The sequence below is a fragment of the Nycticebus coucang genome, chromosome 1 (genome assembly GCF_027406575.1).
Source record: "Nycticebus coucang isolate mNycCou1 chromosome 1, mNycCou1.pri, whole genome shotgun sequence".
Classification (NCBI taxonomy): Eukaryota; Metazoa; Chordata; class Mammalia; order Primates; family Lorisidae; genus Nycticebus; species Nycticebus coucang.
In genome coordinates, this window is record NC_069780.1 from 71,273,606 (window position 1) to 71,290,047 (window position 16,442).

The 16,442-nt window shown below is 39.8% G+C and overlaps 1 non-coding gene across 1 annotated transcript; it reads right to left on the reverse strand.

Moving 5' to 3' along the window:
- Window positions 1–5,862: 5,862 nt before the first annotated feature.
- Window positions 5,863–5,969, reverse strand: LOC128592733 (U6 spliceosomal RNA). Its single transcript, XR_008381997.1, has one exon. It is a non-coding gene; the product is annotated as a U6 spliceosomal RNA (small nuclear RNA).
- Window positions 5,970–16,442: the final 10,473 nt, after the last annotated feature.

The following is a 16,442-nucleotide window of genomic DNA, read 5'->3' on the forward strand; positions in this document are numbered from 1 at the left end:
TTCAAGGAAGAGAGACAGCAACCCCAAATGAACTATAGTAGGATTGAAAAGGTTCATGGTTATATTAAAGAGCACTATAAGCAAGCTTATGCCAATTTAAATTTGAAAATAAACACAAAATGCACAAGTTATTACAAAAATAGAATATCCCAAAACCAATTCAAAAAGAAATATGTCCCTATTATATATGCAAATTTTACCAAATTTATGAAATAAATAATTCTAATCATATACAAGGTTACACAGAATTGTGAAAACAGCAGAAGAAAACTACTAAAATATGAAAGTGACAAAGATAAACTACAAAATCAGGAAGGTATTTTATGAGGCAATTTCACTTTAATACTAAAACTGAAAAAGAATAGCACAAGAAAAGAAAATTATAGGTAGATCTAAGGAACACAGTATAAAAATTCTAAATAAAAATAAGCAAACTGAATCTAGTATGTGCAGAACCATTACTGAGTTGTATGTATATCCCAAGAATGCAAGAGTAGCTTAAGAAAATCCATAAGTGTCTTTTACTACATGAATATATGAAAGGAGAAAAACCATGTGATCATTTCAACAGATGTAAGGTAACTTTTTGCATATGTCACTCATTTTTTTATTTTAAAAAACCTATTAAATTAGAAACAGAAGAAAAATTCATTACCTCGATAAATAACTACAAATATTTATAAAAATATTATTTTCACCAGGCATGGTGGTGTGTGCCTATAGGCCCAGCTACCAGGGAAGCTGAGGCAGGAGGACTGCTTTAGCCTAGGTGTTCATCCCAGCCCGGGCAACATAGTAGTGAAACAAACAAACAAAACAAAAAATCAGGAACATCAGAAAAACATTCACTTCTACTCAGCGTTGCACTAGATATCCAAAGCCACTATTATAAGTCAAGAGAAAGAAATAATAGATATGGGTATTGGAAAGGAAGGAAGAAAAACAGTCACTTTTCACAAATTAATCAAAAGAAAAATTATTGGAATTATGAGTTTAGCAAAGTGGCTGGCTGGCCAAAAAAGAAATACATACAAATCAGTTCATTTATGTGTGCCAACCACAAAGAGCAAATGGACTCAAAGTATCCCTTTACAATTACAACAACAAAAATGTACAAATCTCACAAAAACACGTCAGACCTTATGGATAAACTTCAAATGTTATTAAAATATTTTAAAGAAGAACTTAGTAGAGAAAGATACCATATTCGTGAAAAGGAAGACTCAATACTATAAATACATCAATACTCCCCAAATTAAGCTATTCAATTAAGCATAATTAAAATCCCAGCAGTGCTTTGGTAGAACTTGACAAAATGATTCTAAACTATTCCAGAAAAGGAATGTTCCAGGAATCACCGATGCTCCTGATGAAGAGGCTGAAGGTAGATGTACTTGCCTACTAAATGTTAAAATATTTTAGAATTCTAATTACTAAGATAGTATTATCTTGGTGCATAAATAGACAAATTGATCAGTGGGACAGAATAGAAAGCTCACAAATCAGACACTCAATATATGCTAGAGGTTAAATTATAGTTCTGTGTGGAAAAGATGAGACAGTCAGTAAACAAGTGAGGGTAACTGGTTGTCTATGAATGAATTTGGGTCCCCTCTGTATAAGTCTTCTAGAGCTACCGTAACAAAACACCGTAGACTGAGTGGCTTAAACAACAGGTATTTATTTTCTCACAGTTTTGGAGGCTGGAAGTCCAAGATCAAGATCCTGGCAGAGTTGGTTTCTGGTGAGGCTTCCCTCCAGGGCTTGCAGATGGCTTTTCCTGAATCCTTACAAGGACTTTCCTCTGTACACACCTGTCCCTGGTCTCTCTCTCTCTCTCTCTTCTTCTAAGGCTCAAGTCCTACTGGATCAAACCCCACCCTAATTACCTTCTTTAACCTAGTTACTTCCTTTTAAAGACCCTGTCTCCAAATACAGTCACATTGAGTTACTTCCTTTAAAGACCCTGTCTCCAAATACAGTTAGGGCCTCAACCTACACATTTTGGGGGAACACAATTCAGTCTATAACACCTCCTATAAAGCACTGAAAAGGAAGATCTATTCCAGATTGATCAAAGAGTAATTGTGAACGAGAAAAATTTTAAACTTCACTGAAAGTCGATGTAAGACATGAAACAATAGTTTTCTGGTCATAGAACATCAGGCAGCACAGCATAGCAATCCCTAACAGAATGGAAACTAATAAAGTAATCCCCAGAATCGTCCCTAAAGAAAGTTTCCAGGCTACAGTGCAGAGAGAAGAAACCCAAAAGAGCCTCATGGCTCCCAGAGTTAAGAAGACAGAGCTAACAATTCAGGGAGGTCAAGGAGGCTAGAATTTGTAGGACCAAATACCAGAAAGATTGCGGGAGAGAGAAGAGAAAGCTGCACAGAGAATGCTCTAGATAGCAGCAGAGGGTTCCCCTTGCATCTTCAGCTAATTATTGATTAGTGCATGCATATGCTGAGAGCCAGAAAGGAACAGGTGGAATGATCCCCAGAGATCACACGGGGCTACTGCAGTCAGAACGGAAAAATCTGTACTATACAGGGCAACAGAGTACTCAGACAGGCACTGCTTCAGTAACGGGGCCAAGTTTGTCCTAGACTGAAGGCTGCTCTATTCCCACCTAAACAAGCTTAAAGGCAAGTTTTGAAAGGATAACACTGTTTGCAAGTAGCTTACCTGCATCCCAGAACAAAGTATTGGGAACATTTAAAGGAATAAAGAAACTATGAAATTCATACTGTCTGGCATCCAGTCAAAATTGCAGGCATATAAAACAGAAAAATATGTCAAAAAAGAAGAAATATGATCTATAATGAGAAGAAAATCAGTCAATAAGAATTGACCCCATGAATTGAATTATAAAAATAGATAGCAAAGATGTTAAAGCAGCCACTGCAGATAGACTCCATATGTCCTAGAAGGAAGAGGGAAATAGGAGCTTGTTAAGAAGATATATGAAGGAGACTTTTTTAAATGACCCAAATACAATTGGCAGAGGTGAAAAATGCAATGGTGGAAATGAAAAACACACTCAGTATGAAATAACAAATACACTCAATGAGATCAGCAGAAGTATTGACACTGTGGAAAAAAAAAGGTGAGTACACTTGAAAACATAGCAGTGGAAAGTATTTAAAATGAAACACAGAGAAAAAAACACAAAACACTACTGTGCATTATTGAGTATGTGATAATGTATAATTGGAGTTTCTAAAAAAGAGAAAAAGGAGAACACAAAAGGAATTTTTTAAAATGGTCCAAAATATTGTAAATTTCATAAAATTTTAAAAATACTTTTAAGTTGTGAAGTATTAGAGATTTATTCCTAATTCAATTACCAACTCCAGCAACTCAACAAAGGTCCAGTGGATTCTTTTATGAAGCTCCTCAGGACGGTCACTGGAAACTGCAAACACAAAGAATCTGATTTTTTTATGCACTCACAAAAAGACAGCAATTGTGGTTAACTCAGAAAGAGAGAGACGTATACACAAGATTGGAAGTGACAGGAATCTCTGCTTCCTCAGAATAGACTTCAGGTGCTTTAACTCCAGTTCTGTGATTTCAGACCTGGAACAACTCCCAGAGATCACCTCATCTAATTTCCTCTGCTTAGACATGCAAGAACTGAGGACCAAGATGTTAAGTGACTTGTCCAAGGTGACACAAAGTGTTAGTTACAGAATTGTCACTAGCACTTAAGTTCCCTGATTTCCAGTTTAGAGTGATTCATAGTAAATCAGAGGAAAAATCTTGTTGTTTTTTATTTTTCCTTTTACCCTGAGCCAACCATATAAGGCTCCCAATGTACATACAAAATCGTTTGATTGAGATACTTACTTCAGGGACTAGAGATGAGAATGCCGATATGCTCAGGTGATAACAGTCTGGCTTACTGGAGGATGAGGTTTGGACGATGAGGGAGAAGGACATAGTGGTGGTTCTCAGGGTGTGGTCTGGGGGCTTGGGATGCTTTCAAAGGTCCATGAGGTCAAAACTATTCCCCCAGTAATACTAAGACATCACTTGCCTTTCACTTTCCTTCTCTTGTAAATATACAATGCAATTTTCCAGAGGCTGCATAGTGTGATTCACGCATAATAGACTGATTTCAGAAGCAGATCTGAGTCAGGCATTAAAGAGACTTGCAAAAATGTCGAACAGTGCTACTCTCCTCACTGATTTTTGTGTTTTGAAAGGTAAATTATTCTTTCAGAAAGGACGGTATTTATATTAACATATAATGGGTTTGTTCATGTTATTTTAAAATATATAAATACATATTTTCAAAGTGTCCTCAGTCTCGACTTTAATGCAGTCAAGACTTTTAAATAGTGATAGGTATGGTCCATACAAATAAAAACTCCTTGGGCTCCTCAATAACTTTTAAGAGTGAAAAGGGATCCAAAAACAGAAACGTTTGAGAACTGCTGTTATAGAGGATTTCCAAAATCATGTTGAAGAATCTGTTTTTTACTCACAGGCAGTGGCTTGTCACGGAAGAGTTTTGAGCAGGGAAGTGTCATGATTAGAGAGTCAATCTTCAGAGAAGACTTAACCTGGTGATCTATGGAACCTAGACAATGAAGTCTGGGGTGAAGATAAAACGATCTGAAGGCTATTAAAGTGCCACTGAGAAGCAGGGAAAGGATGGGACTAGATGGGAGAAAGAGGCAAACAGACGCGGCAATGGAATTCAAGAGAGAAACAAATGGTGGGACCCAAGGGGGTCTAGACAGAAAACCACTGATATGTTATCTGGTTGACCAAAAGAGCGGCAGTCCCATTAACAGAAGTCAGGGAGTCAGGAAGAGGGAGTGGTTTAAATTTTGACATGTTAACACTCAAGTAAAATTGTGAACATGACCAGCAGATAGTCGGAAATGTGGAACTGGCGTTTGAAGGAGATGTTTGAGGTTATGGGAGCTGTAGGAATTTGGGATGGGAAGGAAGATTTACACAGAAAGAGGGAGAACTGGACACCCCACTGGGCAGCAATAGGGCAGGGGAGGCACCAATGTTAAAGGTAGAATAAGCACTAGGATTTCACAACATCTCTGAAGACCTGAACAGAGTGCTTCTAAAAGGTAGGAGCATTAGGGATACTTAGAAGCCCATAGGAAAGGGGGTGAAGAGAAGTTCTATGATGTCCCAGGAGCCTTCAAATGTGATTTTATCAGAGTGGTGGATGTGAGTCAGATGCAGTGCGTTTGGGTTAACAAACCCCCCAAAGAAGAGTATGTCAGTAGGAGAACAGAATGAGAGAGAAGGGTGGGCAATCCAGAGAATGAATAAACTCGCCAAGAATGAACATATTCCGAGAGAGAACAGAAAAGCCAGATAAACTTGCTGCTCAGAGAAAGAGAAAACCTGAAGAAAAAAAAGAAAAAGGAAAAGATTGATTAGTTCCCAGGAAAGGGAGAAAGTGAGATTGGTTAAAATGAGAAAAAAAGAATTGGTGACAGTGGGAAAGGCAGCCAAGTCTGGGACCACCTGGAGGCCGTCAGGATGGGAGTGCGCCAGGATTCTATTCCTGCCAGAAACAAAACATGAAAAGCTTATGCACCAAGAGGACTCCTGGATGTTCCACAACAGTCGACTTTCACGAGTGGTTTCCTCTGAAAAGTAGGACTTAGAGAGAGTTTCGTTTTGTATTTATTCTTCTGTATAATTGGAAAGTTTTAAGTTTTTAAAAATCACAAGTCTGTGCTTTTATAATTAAAAATATGCATAACTTTTAACAATACAAGTCAAGGTCAAAATTTTAAACAATTCATCTTTGAAGAATAGGAAGGAAACATTGAAAGAGATACTCCTACACATTACTCCGTTTATATGTAAGAAATTTTTAAAAATATGATGCACTTCACAATCTGCATGTCACCCTTGCTCAGAGGGCCATGCTCCTGTTCTCTGCATCATTCCAATGTTAGTGTACATTCTGCTGAAGCAAGCACGGTACTTTAGAGTTCCTTAATGTGCCTAAACTTCTGTTGTAATTTAAAAATGACTTTCAGAATATTGGCTCAAAGAGGAAGAAATAAATGCTTGGTGTTGTGCTCTATAATGTCAAAGTTTTAGTGCTGGACGCAGAGGTACAAAGCCCAAGCCTTCAGAAAGTAGAGAGATAGGCAGAGCACAGTGCAAAATAGCTTCTAAGTCCCAACCCAGGGTACAAAGTGAAAACATCATGGGACAAATCAAAAGGCCACTGGAAGGCAGTGCCTGTGGCTCAAGGAGTGGGGCGACTGCCCCATATACCGGAGGTGGCGGGTTCAAACCCAGCCCTGGCCAAAAACTGCAAAAAAAAAAAAGCCACTGGAACTGGTAAGAGGAAGGTAATTTGTAACTTTTTTTTTTTTTTTTTTTTTGTAGAGACAGAGTTTCACTTTATTGCCCTCGGTAGAGTGCCGTGGCGTCACACAGCTCACAGCAACCTCCAACTCCTGGGCTTAGGCAATTCTCCTGCCTCAGCCTCCCAAGGGTAATTTGTAACTTTTAAGAATGGTGTCAATGGTGTGGTCTATTGGGGAAACCAGCTGTTAGGAGTTAAAGAAAGCCTGGATGGGAATGGAGAGGAGACACTGAGCCCTGGCCCCTCATCTGAAATCTCTGCTGAGACAAAAAGTGCTTCCTAGAAAAGTGGTTAGGAACATCCGTGCTCTGGATGAGTGCTTTCTTCACGTGTAGTTTGGGAAAAAGACGCACTCTTAAATGGGACTAACTATAGTCCCTGTCGCATAAAATTTCATGAGAATTAACTGTAATGCTATGTGGAAAGCGTTTAAGATACCTAGCATATGGTAGGCACTCAAAAAATATTAGCTGTTGTTATTACTTGTCAAGTTACATTATGTTTATTATATTTTGTTTTTTTGTTTTTTGTAGAGACAGAGTCTCACTTTATGGCTCTCGGTAGAGTGCCATGGCATCACACAGCTCACAGCAGCCTCCAACTCCTGGGCTTAAGGGATTCTCTTGCCTCAGCCTCCCGAGTAGCTGGGACTACAGGCGCCCACCACAACGCCCAGCTATTTTTTGGTTTGCAGTTCAGCCGGGGCCGGGTTTGAACCTGCCACCCTCGGTATATGGGGCCGGCGCCTTACCAACTGAGCCACAGGTGCCGCCCTATGTTTATTATATTATAAAATGTAAAAGTAGTGGGCTTGGGCCTCTAATAATTCAATTAATATGTCTAGCACACAATGCTTGCACATATAACATGAGACATTGTCCTCTCCTTAATGGCTAATTGCCAAACACCATTTAAAAAGATACATAATATGCACGTCAGTGTATACCACATTCCAAATTTCCAAATGTGTGATCCAGAAAGTAGTGGTTCTGCAATTTGACGATTAGAAAAATCACTGAGGACAGGAGCAATTAGGAAAGACATTGCAGAGATATGCCATGAATGGACCTTAAAGAACAGGTCAAGGGGCGGTGCCTGTGGCTCAAAGGAGTAGGGCGCTGGCCCCATATACTGGGGGTGGCAGGTTCAAGCCCAGCTCTGGCCAAAAAAACTGCAAAAAAAAAAAAAACAGGTCAGGAAAGGAAAAGGCATCCAGGGTTGGGGAAGGGGAATGTGATGAAGAGAGATAAGAAACAAAAAAGATGCATGGTCTGAATATAATATAGTACCATGAATTGGATCTTTGAACAGCCAAAGGACATTGGTATGAAAACTGGTATTTTATACTGATATTGTTTTCTTAATTTTGACAAATGTATCGTGATAATATAAGAAGTTAACATTAGGAAAACCTGAGTAAGGAGTATATACACATATATGTATATATATACATATATATAGGAACTCTCTGTACCAACTTTGCATCTTTCTGTAGGTCTAAAACTCATGCCAAATTAAGGTTTATCTTTAAAAATATGCATGGTAAATTCATAAAATGCTGAATAAACAAATATAGTCAAAGCTCTGAACTTAGCCAGAAAGATAGTAGTAAATTAAGAAGAACAGATGGGTGAGGCCTAGACTGCCGACGACTTTGAACGCCTGGCTAAAGCTTTTATACTTAATTCTGCAGTTCATGTACTGTTGCTGAACGTAGGAGACAGTGAGGGGTTTGAAGGAGGAGGGAACATAGCTGAGCCTTCGAGTTGGTGCTCTGCCACCCGAGTCTGGAATGTTGTCATTATCATTGCTTCGCATTTGCTCAACACTGTACTCCCCAAAAAACACCATAAATGACATGCAAAATGTTCTCGTTTATGTTTTCCTCAGTTATTGAAATGGTAGTGTTCAATAAAACCACCAGGTAACAGGGAGGTTACGATCAAGCCCTGGATAACGATTGGTCTCACTCAACATCCACAGTCTTAGAAGCATACCTTTCTTCGTGAAAAGTTAGTGTTGTAGGTGTGAAAGTTTGTGTGTAGGTGTGAGCATAAGTGTGCGAAATGGGGATGTGTTTGTTGCCTCTTTCCTTGGTATGAGACAGAAGAAATTTCTGTTGGGATGTGCCAACGTGGTCCAATGGCAGGAAAAGAAGCTAAAGCAGATGGAATCAGGCCTTATGGAGAAGGCTCACCCATTCCAACATGACAGGAGGCTGGGGCTGAGATCTGTTCTAGCTGTGGCCCTCTTGGCACAGGTGCTAAGCAATGGGAGTGAAGTGTCTGGGTGTGTGAATGCGATCTAAAACAGATGTGGCCTCAGAGCTCAGATGAGATGCTTCAGGGGGTGATGGGGAATAAAAGACCTGAATCAATAAAAGTATCACAGTGACCATGAACAAATGTCCTGATACCAGAATTTGTGAGACTCATCTTCAAAGTCACGTAGTTAAAGGCATTAGCAGACTGGTCATACTTCCCGACTTTCTCTCTGTTCCTGGCTTTTTGCAGCAGGGCTGGTCTCCTTGGAACTATGTCATTAGTGATCATACCCAAGGAGGGTGGTTGGGGAAGGCCTGGGAAATAAATGGACTTCCTGGTGCCGAGTGCTCAGCAATACATTGGATAAGCAAAAACGAGGCCCTTGGGTTTGTATTCTAAGCTAGTAAAGTGGACCGTTGCAGGTACACCCTTAATGTGAATTTCTGCAAGGTGAGTCATTTCCCTGATGGCCTTTCTTAAAATTTCTGAAATGTATTCCCACAACACCTGCAGCTCTGTGCATCATTCTGGGGCTATGAGAAGCAGAGCACACCATCAAAGAGAGAGGTGGAGCCAAAGGATGGGAGTGAGAACTCACAAAGAGGAAGTCTGTGTGTGCTGGTCCATTTCTCTACGCTTCTTCCCCGCACCCTAGCCTGCCACCTGTTTGAAGCCATCCCACCGGATATCTGCCGGAGCCACTAGGATGTCAGGTCCAGGAAAGCAAGACTTCTGCATTGCTGATTGACCCTGCAACAGGGCCTGGTGGATGCTCGGTAAATATTTATTGAACAAGCAAATAAATCTAGTGAACTAACAGACATAAGAGTATCCAAATACTACAAAGTAAGTTTGGAGATGGATGAGGACTAGTGTCTACCCAGTGAAAACACCACTAGGGAGGGAGAAGATTGGAAAAAGGAAGGAACACCTTGATACAAATGCACCGGGGAGAAAGCTTGTGTGGTGGAAGGCTAAACTGAGTCAGAGAGCATTTCCTTGCCGGTGGGTGTTCCTACCTAGAAGAAACAGATTTAAGGAGTGGAAGTAAATCTCTCTTTCTGGGGCATGATGCCAAATATTCTGGCACATTAGAGATGACAGGCAAAGGAGGTGACACCTTAAGACTTATTCCAGATTCCGTTTTCCTCCTTTTGTGCGTTAGCTGGTGTTGAGTAATATGTGTCCAGGAAGTACCAGAGAATGTGGGAAAGGATGGTTTCTGCTGTTCTCTCTCTAATTCTGAGAGCTACATTGTCGGGGAGGCTTGACGTCTAACTAATGCTGTAGACTATTTATAATCCATTTTTATAGATGAAAAAGCAATGAGTGTGAGTTTCTTGCCAACTTCTCATGGCTAATCTCACTCCAAAGCCACTGAAACATTCCTGTGCTCACATGTGCTATACACCACGATGGCCATGCAAACACACACACACACACACACACACACATTATAAAAATACTGTGGTAGGGCTTTTGACTGTGTGGAAATAACAATGAGGTAAATCTTCCTAAAAGAAGTCAGGTCAGAATTAAGCCCCCAAAGATGAGCAGGCATTAAGTTGATGGTTGAAAAGGGGTGGAAAGGAGCCAGCTCACAAGGATTCTATGTACCTTTCCATGTCGCTTGCACTTTTTCCTGTTTTCAGGGAGAAACTGCAGACAGGTTTTACCCTGGGAACTTAAACCGTTAGGCTTGCATTTTAGACAGATTGCTCTGTTGGATTTGTTAGAGCAGTGAATATCAAACTTTCATGCATGCATCGGAATCATTTCAGGGACTTTTGAAACAAATCTCTGGGCCCCTCTTCTGGAGCTTCCCCTTCAGTAGATCTGGGTGGGGTCTAAGAATTTGCATTTTCAGCCAGTTCCAGATGCAGCTGCTGCTTCAGGGGCCCCGGGGAATAAATTCGAAGGGGACAAGACTGGAGACCACTTAGGAGGCTATGTCAGTAATTTAGAAGAGAGAAAAGGAGTGTTTCAAGTGAAATCTAGAACTGGGATATAAGCTATATGAGAGCAGGGCGGGGTGTCCATTTAACTAGTTCTGTATTTCCGGCACCTGGATTAGCACCTAACTTGTAGTAAAAATCAGATAAAAATCAATGCTACCTGATTATGCCACAGATGAGAGAGAAGAAACTTCAAGACTGACTCCTGAGTTTCCAGCTTAGATGACTCTGAGTGATACTGTGATCAGTGGCAGGTACTAAAGGACAGGGGGCAGGTTTGGAGTAAAGACACTGCTAAGTTTTGGATATGCTGAGTTTAAAGGAAGTGAGGGCTATCCAGGAGAAGAAATTCATTGGAGAATGAATGTAAGACTCTACAGCTCAGGAAACAAGAGCTCTGGACCAGAGATACCAACTTGGAACCCACTGGCAAAGAGATAAGTGGCTGTTACACCCAAGAGATTGCTTAAAGGGCCGAGTGAGAAGAGAGGGGAGCTAAGAATGAAACCAAATTCTACGGGATAGTCAAAGAAGGACATGAAAGAGAAAGAGGAAATAGAAGTAGGAGAGAACTGGGAGAGTGCAGTGTAATGAGAGACCAGGGTTTTTGTTTGTTACTTTTTATTACATAAAATTTCAAGCACAAAAGAGAGTAGAGAAAGTTGTACAGTGGTTTCCTATAGAGGTGCCACCGGTGCTCAATTCATAGACAATCTCATTTTACTTATATCTCCACCCGACCCTACGACCAACTAACTTGTATTATTTCTAAAACAAATAGTGGACGTCATATTGTTTTATTAGCAATTATTTCAGTATGCCTCTCCAAAAGAAAAGAGCTATTTTGAAAAAAATCACAATATCGTTATCGCAACAAAGAAAATTAACAATTTCATAAACTCATTACATTTCCAATCAATGTTCAAATTTTCCCAATTACATCATAACTTTTTTGCCTTTCCCTCTTTTGTTTGGCTGAAGCAGGATCTAAATGAGGCCCTTGTATACTAATGCAGTCAGTGGCCAGAGAGTCCCTTTGTCTCCCTGTCTCTTTGTCCATTTCAAGGGTCTTTCAACCTACAGGTTCTCTCCTCCCACCTAATTTTTTTAAATTAATTATTTTTATTTTGGTATTTATTTACTAAAGAAACCGGGTCCTGTAGAACTTTTCACATTCTGGATCTTGCTGATTGCATCCCACTGTGTCATTTCACCTCTTCTTTTTCCTACTACATCTCCTGTGTGTTGGTAATTTAGATCTAAAGACTTGACCAATTGGGGTTCCATTTTTTGGCAAGAATACTTCCCAGGAGTATTATACTTCTGGTCATCTCATTTTTTTGTGACAAGAAAACATTGATGATCATCACCTAGACCTATTATTTCATTAAAAATTACATTATAGTACTATTCTGATTCTATCATTTCTTTTCACTTATTCCTATTCATTTATTTATTTGTTTATTGGGACAGAGTCTCACTTTGTTGTCTCAGACTAGAGTGCTATGGCATCATAGCTCACAGCAACCTCAAATTCCTGGGCTCAAGTGATCCTCTTGCCTCAGCCTCCAGAGTAGTTGGGATTACAGACGCTTGCCACCACTTCCAGTTATTTTCCTATTTTCAGTTTAATCAGGGTCTTTCTCTTCTCAGGCTGGTCTCAAACTCCTGAACTGAAGCAATCCACCCGCCTCAGCCTCCCAGAGTGTTGGAATTAGAGGTGTGAGCCATTATACCTGGTCTCATTTTTAATTTATTAATGAAAATAATTTTATAGAGAGAAACTTCCCTACATAAACTATTTGGATACTCTGAGGTATAGCTATATAAGAAAGACAGAATAAATACCTCTTTATTTTTATTTACCAGTTTCCAATACAATAAGTTGGTGCCCTAGCATCTTCCATATGTGACCAATAAGGGATGCTTTCAAACTACTGTCATGAAGTCATTTATTTAAATATTTTGGGTGTTCCAATCATTATTCTTATTTCATAAGAATACTATTAATGTACAAATTTTCCCATCTGTGGCCTGTAGGAGCTTCTTTAAGTTCATTCCTGAGTCTTTCTGAAGTAACCCCAGTGGCATTACATAGCTTCTTTGCTGTCTAGTTTGACAAGATGACCCACAGCCACCTTATGCATTTCTTGCTCCAGATCTAGAACCAGTTATTTGTTCAAAAATTTCTGATTTCTTTTAAGGGGAATTTTATCTGGCAACCACCATCTGAGTGCATACAGTAATCATTGCTATTACATTAGTAACTGCTTTTAGAACTTTTCCTTCAAAAGAGCGAGAGAATATGTATTTTTACACAAAATACATCATGACTTCATACGGAGATTCCCAAATTAAAATTGAGATCAAAGAGATGTTATTCACCAAGTCACTGCAGTTTCCTGTTTGAATGGTGCTTGGGAAAAACTGATGTGCTCATCCCCCCCAGCAGCTGCTCAGAGCCAGCCCTCCTCCTTTCCATTCTGCTCTGATGACCACCTCCCCTTTGCTGGTGTGTCAGAATTGCCACCAGGACCAAAGGCTGCCATCCTCCCAGATATACCTGGAGGTCCCTGCCTCCTACATCTACCTGCCCATGTCTTACTGCTTTGACCGCCGTGATGTGGTTTAGAACTTTGCCAAATACTTTATCAGTCTCACTAGTTCAGCAAGCATTTATTTAGGAGGAAGTTGGAGTTCATGTCAAGATGCTCTAGTCTAGCATTTCCCAGGATCACAAAACAACCTGCAGAATTCATAACTTTCAATTCGTTAGGTATTTTCCTGTAATGAATTAGTTTGTTCTTAAAAGACAGGCATCAGCCATCAGTTGGAAGACTCACTCACCCTGTCTTTCTTTGATTCAAGCCTGATTCCTTTTCTTCTGATTCTGGTGCAGAATGATATGATAAAAAATGCATTCATTTCAACAATCACAAGCATTTGGCATACTGGTTGAATGAAGATGAAGTAATGAAACACAGTTCAAAAGCAAATAATCATCAAAAAAAGCTAGCAGTGTCTGGTGGTCCAGTGTTGGTATTATATCCACTACAGTTTCATGAAACCTGGAAAATTGATTATAGCAGATGTCTACTGCAACCAACTAGATAACATGATGAGGATGCTTGTCATTAAGCGGTCAAGATTGGTCAGTAGAGATAGGCCAATCCTCTTGCAAGAAAACACTCAACCACATGTCACACAAACAATGCTGCTCAGACTACAGAAGCTGGAATTGGAAGCTCTCTGCCATCCACCGTATTCATCAGACTGTGCACCAACTATCACTTCTCCTAAGCTTTGGACCCCTTCTCCCAAGGAAAACATTCAATTCTCAACAAGCTATGGAAAAAGCCTTCCGTGATTTCATCGCCACTCACTTTCCAGGCTTCTTTGTTGGCGGCACGCACATGCTACCCTGAAGATGGCGAAACTGGATTGATAGTTTAGGCACACACTTTAATTGCACTGTTTCTTGTTTGAGATATAATAAAATACACGTTTGATTCAAAACTGGACATTTTACATTTAATGAACTAATACAATTGCAGCAAATTCAAAATGGACACATTTGAGTTTAATTTCCTTGAAAACAAAACGCAAACTTTTGGGAATTTTATTTAGGCAAAGTGGAGCCTTCCTTTGTTAACTGGAAAAAAAACAAAACAACCCTGATCACCTTGGCTCAAATGGAAAACTGCAACATTAGCCTTTCTTTTGAAAGATGAGCTAACTTAGGGCATATGCTGATGCAGAGTGGAAGAATCCTTCAGGAAACCAGAGGAAGGGCATTCATTCTCTTTGAGAGCAACCCTTTTCAATCCACAGTTATGCAAGTAAATTGCAGTCTATGACTGTGCCACTATGCCAGTGCCTGAGGCTTTTACATTTGGAGGCAAAACATTAGCAAACCAATATGGCCACAGATCTAAGGGCAAGTCTTCCATTTCACCTTACAGATAATAAATACCAAATTTTGACTTTCATCTCTCTGACTTCTGATTTTGGTTAATTTGGCTTCATCATTGGCAGAGAAAGCAGGTATCGTTTACAGACCACCCTCTAAAAACCCTCCAGGCTGCCAATGTGTTTAACAAGCCTGCAAAACCCCTGAAAATGTAACAGCTATCACAAGCCAGAGCAAGCCATTTGGCATACACTGCTACATTCACCCTTCACCTCTTTCTCTCTTCCTCATTTTGTTACAGTGAAAATTCCCCAGATTAAAAAGAAAACTGCTATTTCCTAGTCATTGTTGCAAATACAAGAAGCTACATGAGTGTTCTCACCAATGAGATGCAGGCTTATGTTGCAGCAGTGGTGATGGCCTACCACACCTGGTGGCAGTAAGTGGTGTCTTCCACATAGGGGCTTCAAATTCAGGCCACTTCTCTGTGTCCTTGCCTGTTTCTTTTTCCTGTCTGGAATGCAGGCATGACACCGGGAGCTGCAGCAATCATTTTATAATTAACAACGTGGGGAAAGCAAAGGGAATCACAGAAGCCTTGGTCCTAACACCTTTGAAATGTCTCACCATTCCTGGAATTCCTTTTTCTGGTCTTCCTATTACAAGAGATGAAGTAAAAAACAAAACCAAACAAAAACAAACCGGGAAAAAATAAACTCTGTCATAAGCCATTCAATTTTTGTATTAAATGCATCCAAAACCAACCCTTCAACATGGGAAAACTTGACAATGGATGTCATAAAGAATAGATAAAAGTTTTAAAATTGAGGATGCCGGGATCAGAACCAAATATGAACAAAGGACATAATATTTAAGTGCTTTTGAAGAATACACATTACAAATTTGCTTGTGTTTGCACAAGAGAATGAAGGAGACCAGTCTCTCAGGGTTGCACTTTTAGAGACTTTGGGTACCAGAGGCTTTGGAGTTCAAAGTTTATTGGGAGACACAGGTAAACCACTGAACTTTTTCTGAACAAGAGAATGAGCTGGTCAAACCACTGACTTAGGAACAATATTTCAGCAATTAGAATGATGTGTGGAGACCCAAGGCATGGAAGAGAGTTGGGGGAACTCTCTAGAGATCACGTTTAACAAGGATGTGAGGAGGGAAGGACGTGAGAGAATTTGAAGAGGGATAAGAGTATCATCTGGAAGGAATGAACCAAGGGAACCTTCTCCCTATGTGATTTAAATGGGGAGGTGTGAATGTGACAGCTCAGAACCACGCCCAGCATAAACCAGGGATATGAACATTTGCTAGGTGAACTCAGGAGCAATGTTTAAATAACAGATAGTAAAATCATTGGTAAGTAAAGAGAATGCTGTCAACATACATCAGGAGTTCAGTGGCATTAATACTCACTGTGAGGTTTTAGGGAATAAGAATGATGAAGTTCTAGATAGCAGGAAAATGGATGAAGAAATTGTCCTCAAAGGCTGTGTCTACATGTAACACTACAAATCCTTCCTGACTCCATTGGCAGTGTGGCTCCAGAGAATAACTCTGTCCAGCAAAGAGTATTCTTCCTAAGTCAGTAGTTTGACCAGGTCATTCTCTTGCTCAGAAAAAGTTCAGTGGTTTAGTTGTGTCTCCCAAAGTTTATTAATTTTGAACTCCAAAGCCTCTGTCCCACAAATTTTAGGAACTGTGGGAATCAATATATAATAAGATTCTACTATCACTATAATATTGGCCATAAATTTTTCACACAGAACTTGTAGTATGTAGACTGTTGCAAAACCCTTAGGAAAGGGCTGAGAATTCTATGAATTCCTAGAATTTGTAATTATTTGAAATTCAGACTTGATAGTGTGGACAATCATGAGTAGAATTACTGTGCCCTACTTTAAGGAAAAATACCAACTGATATTTAACTATAACAA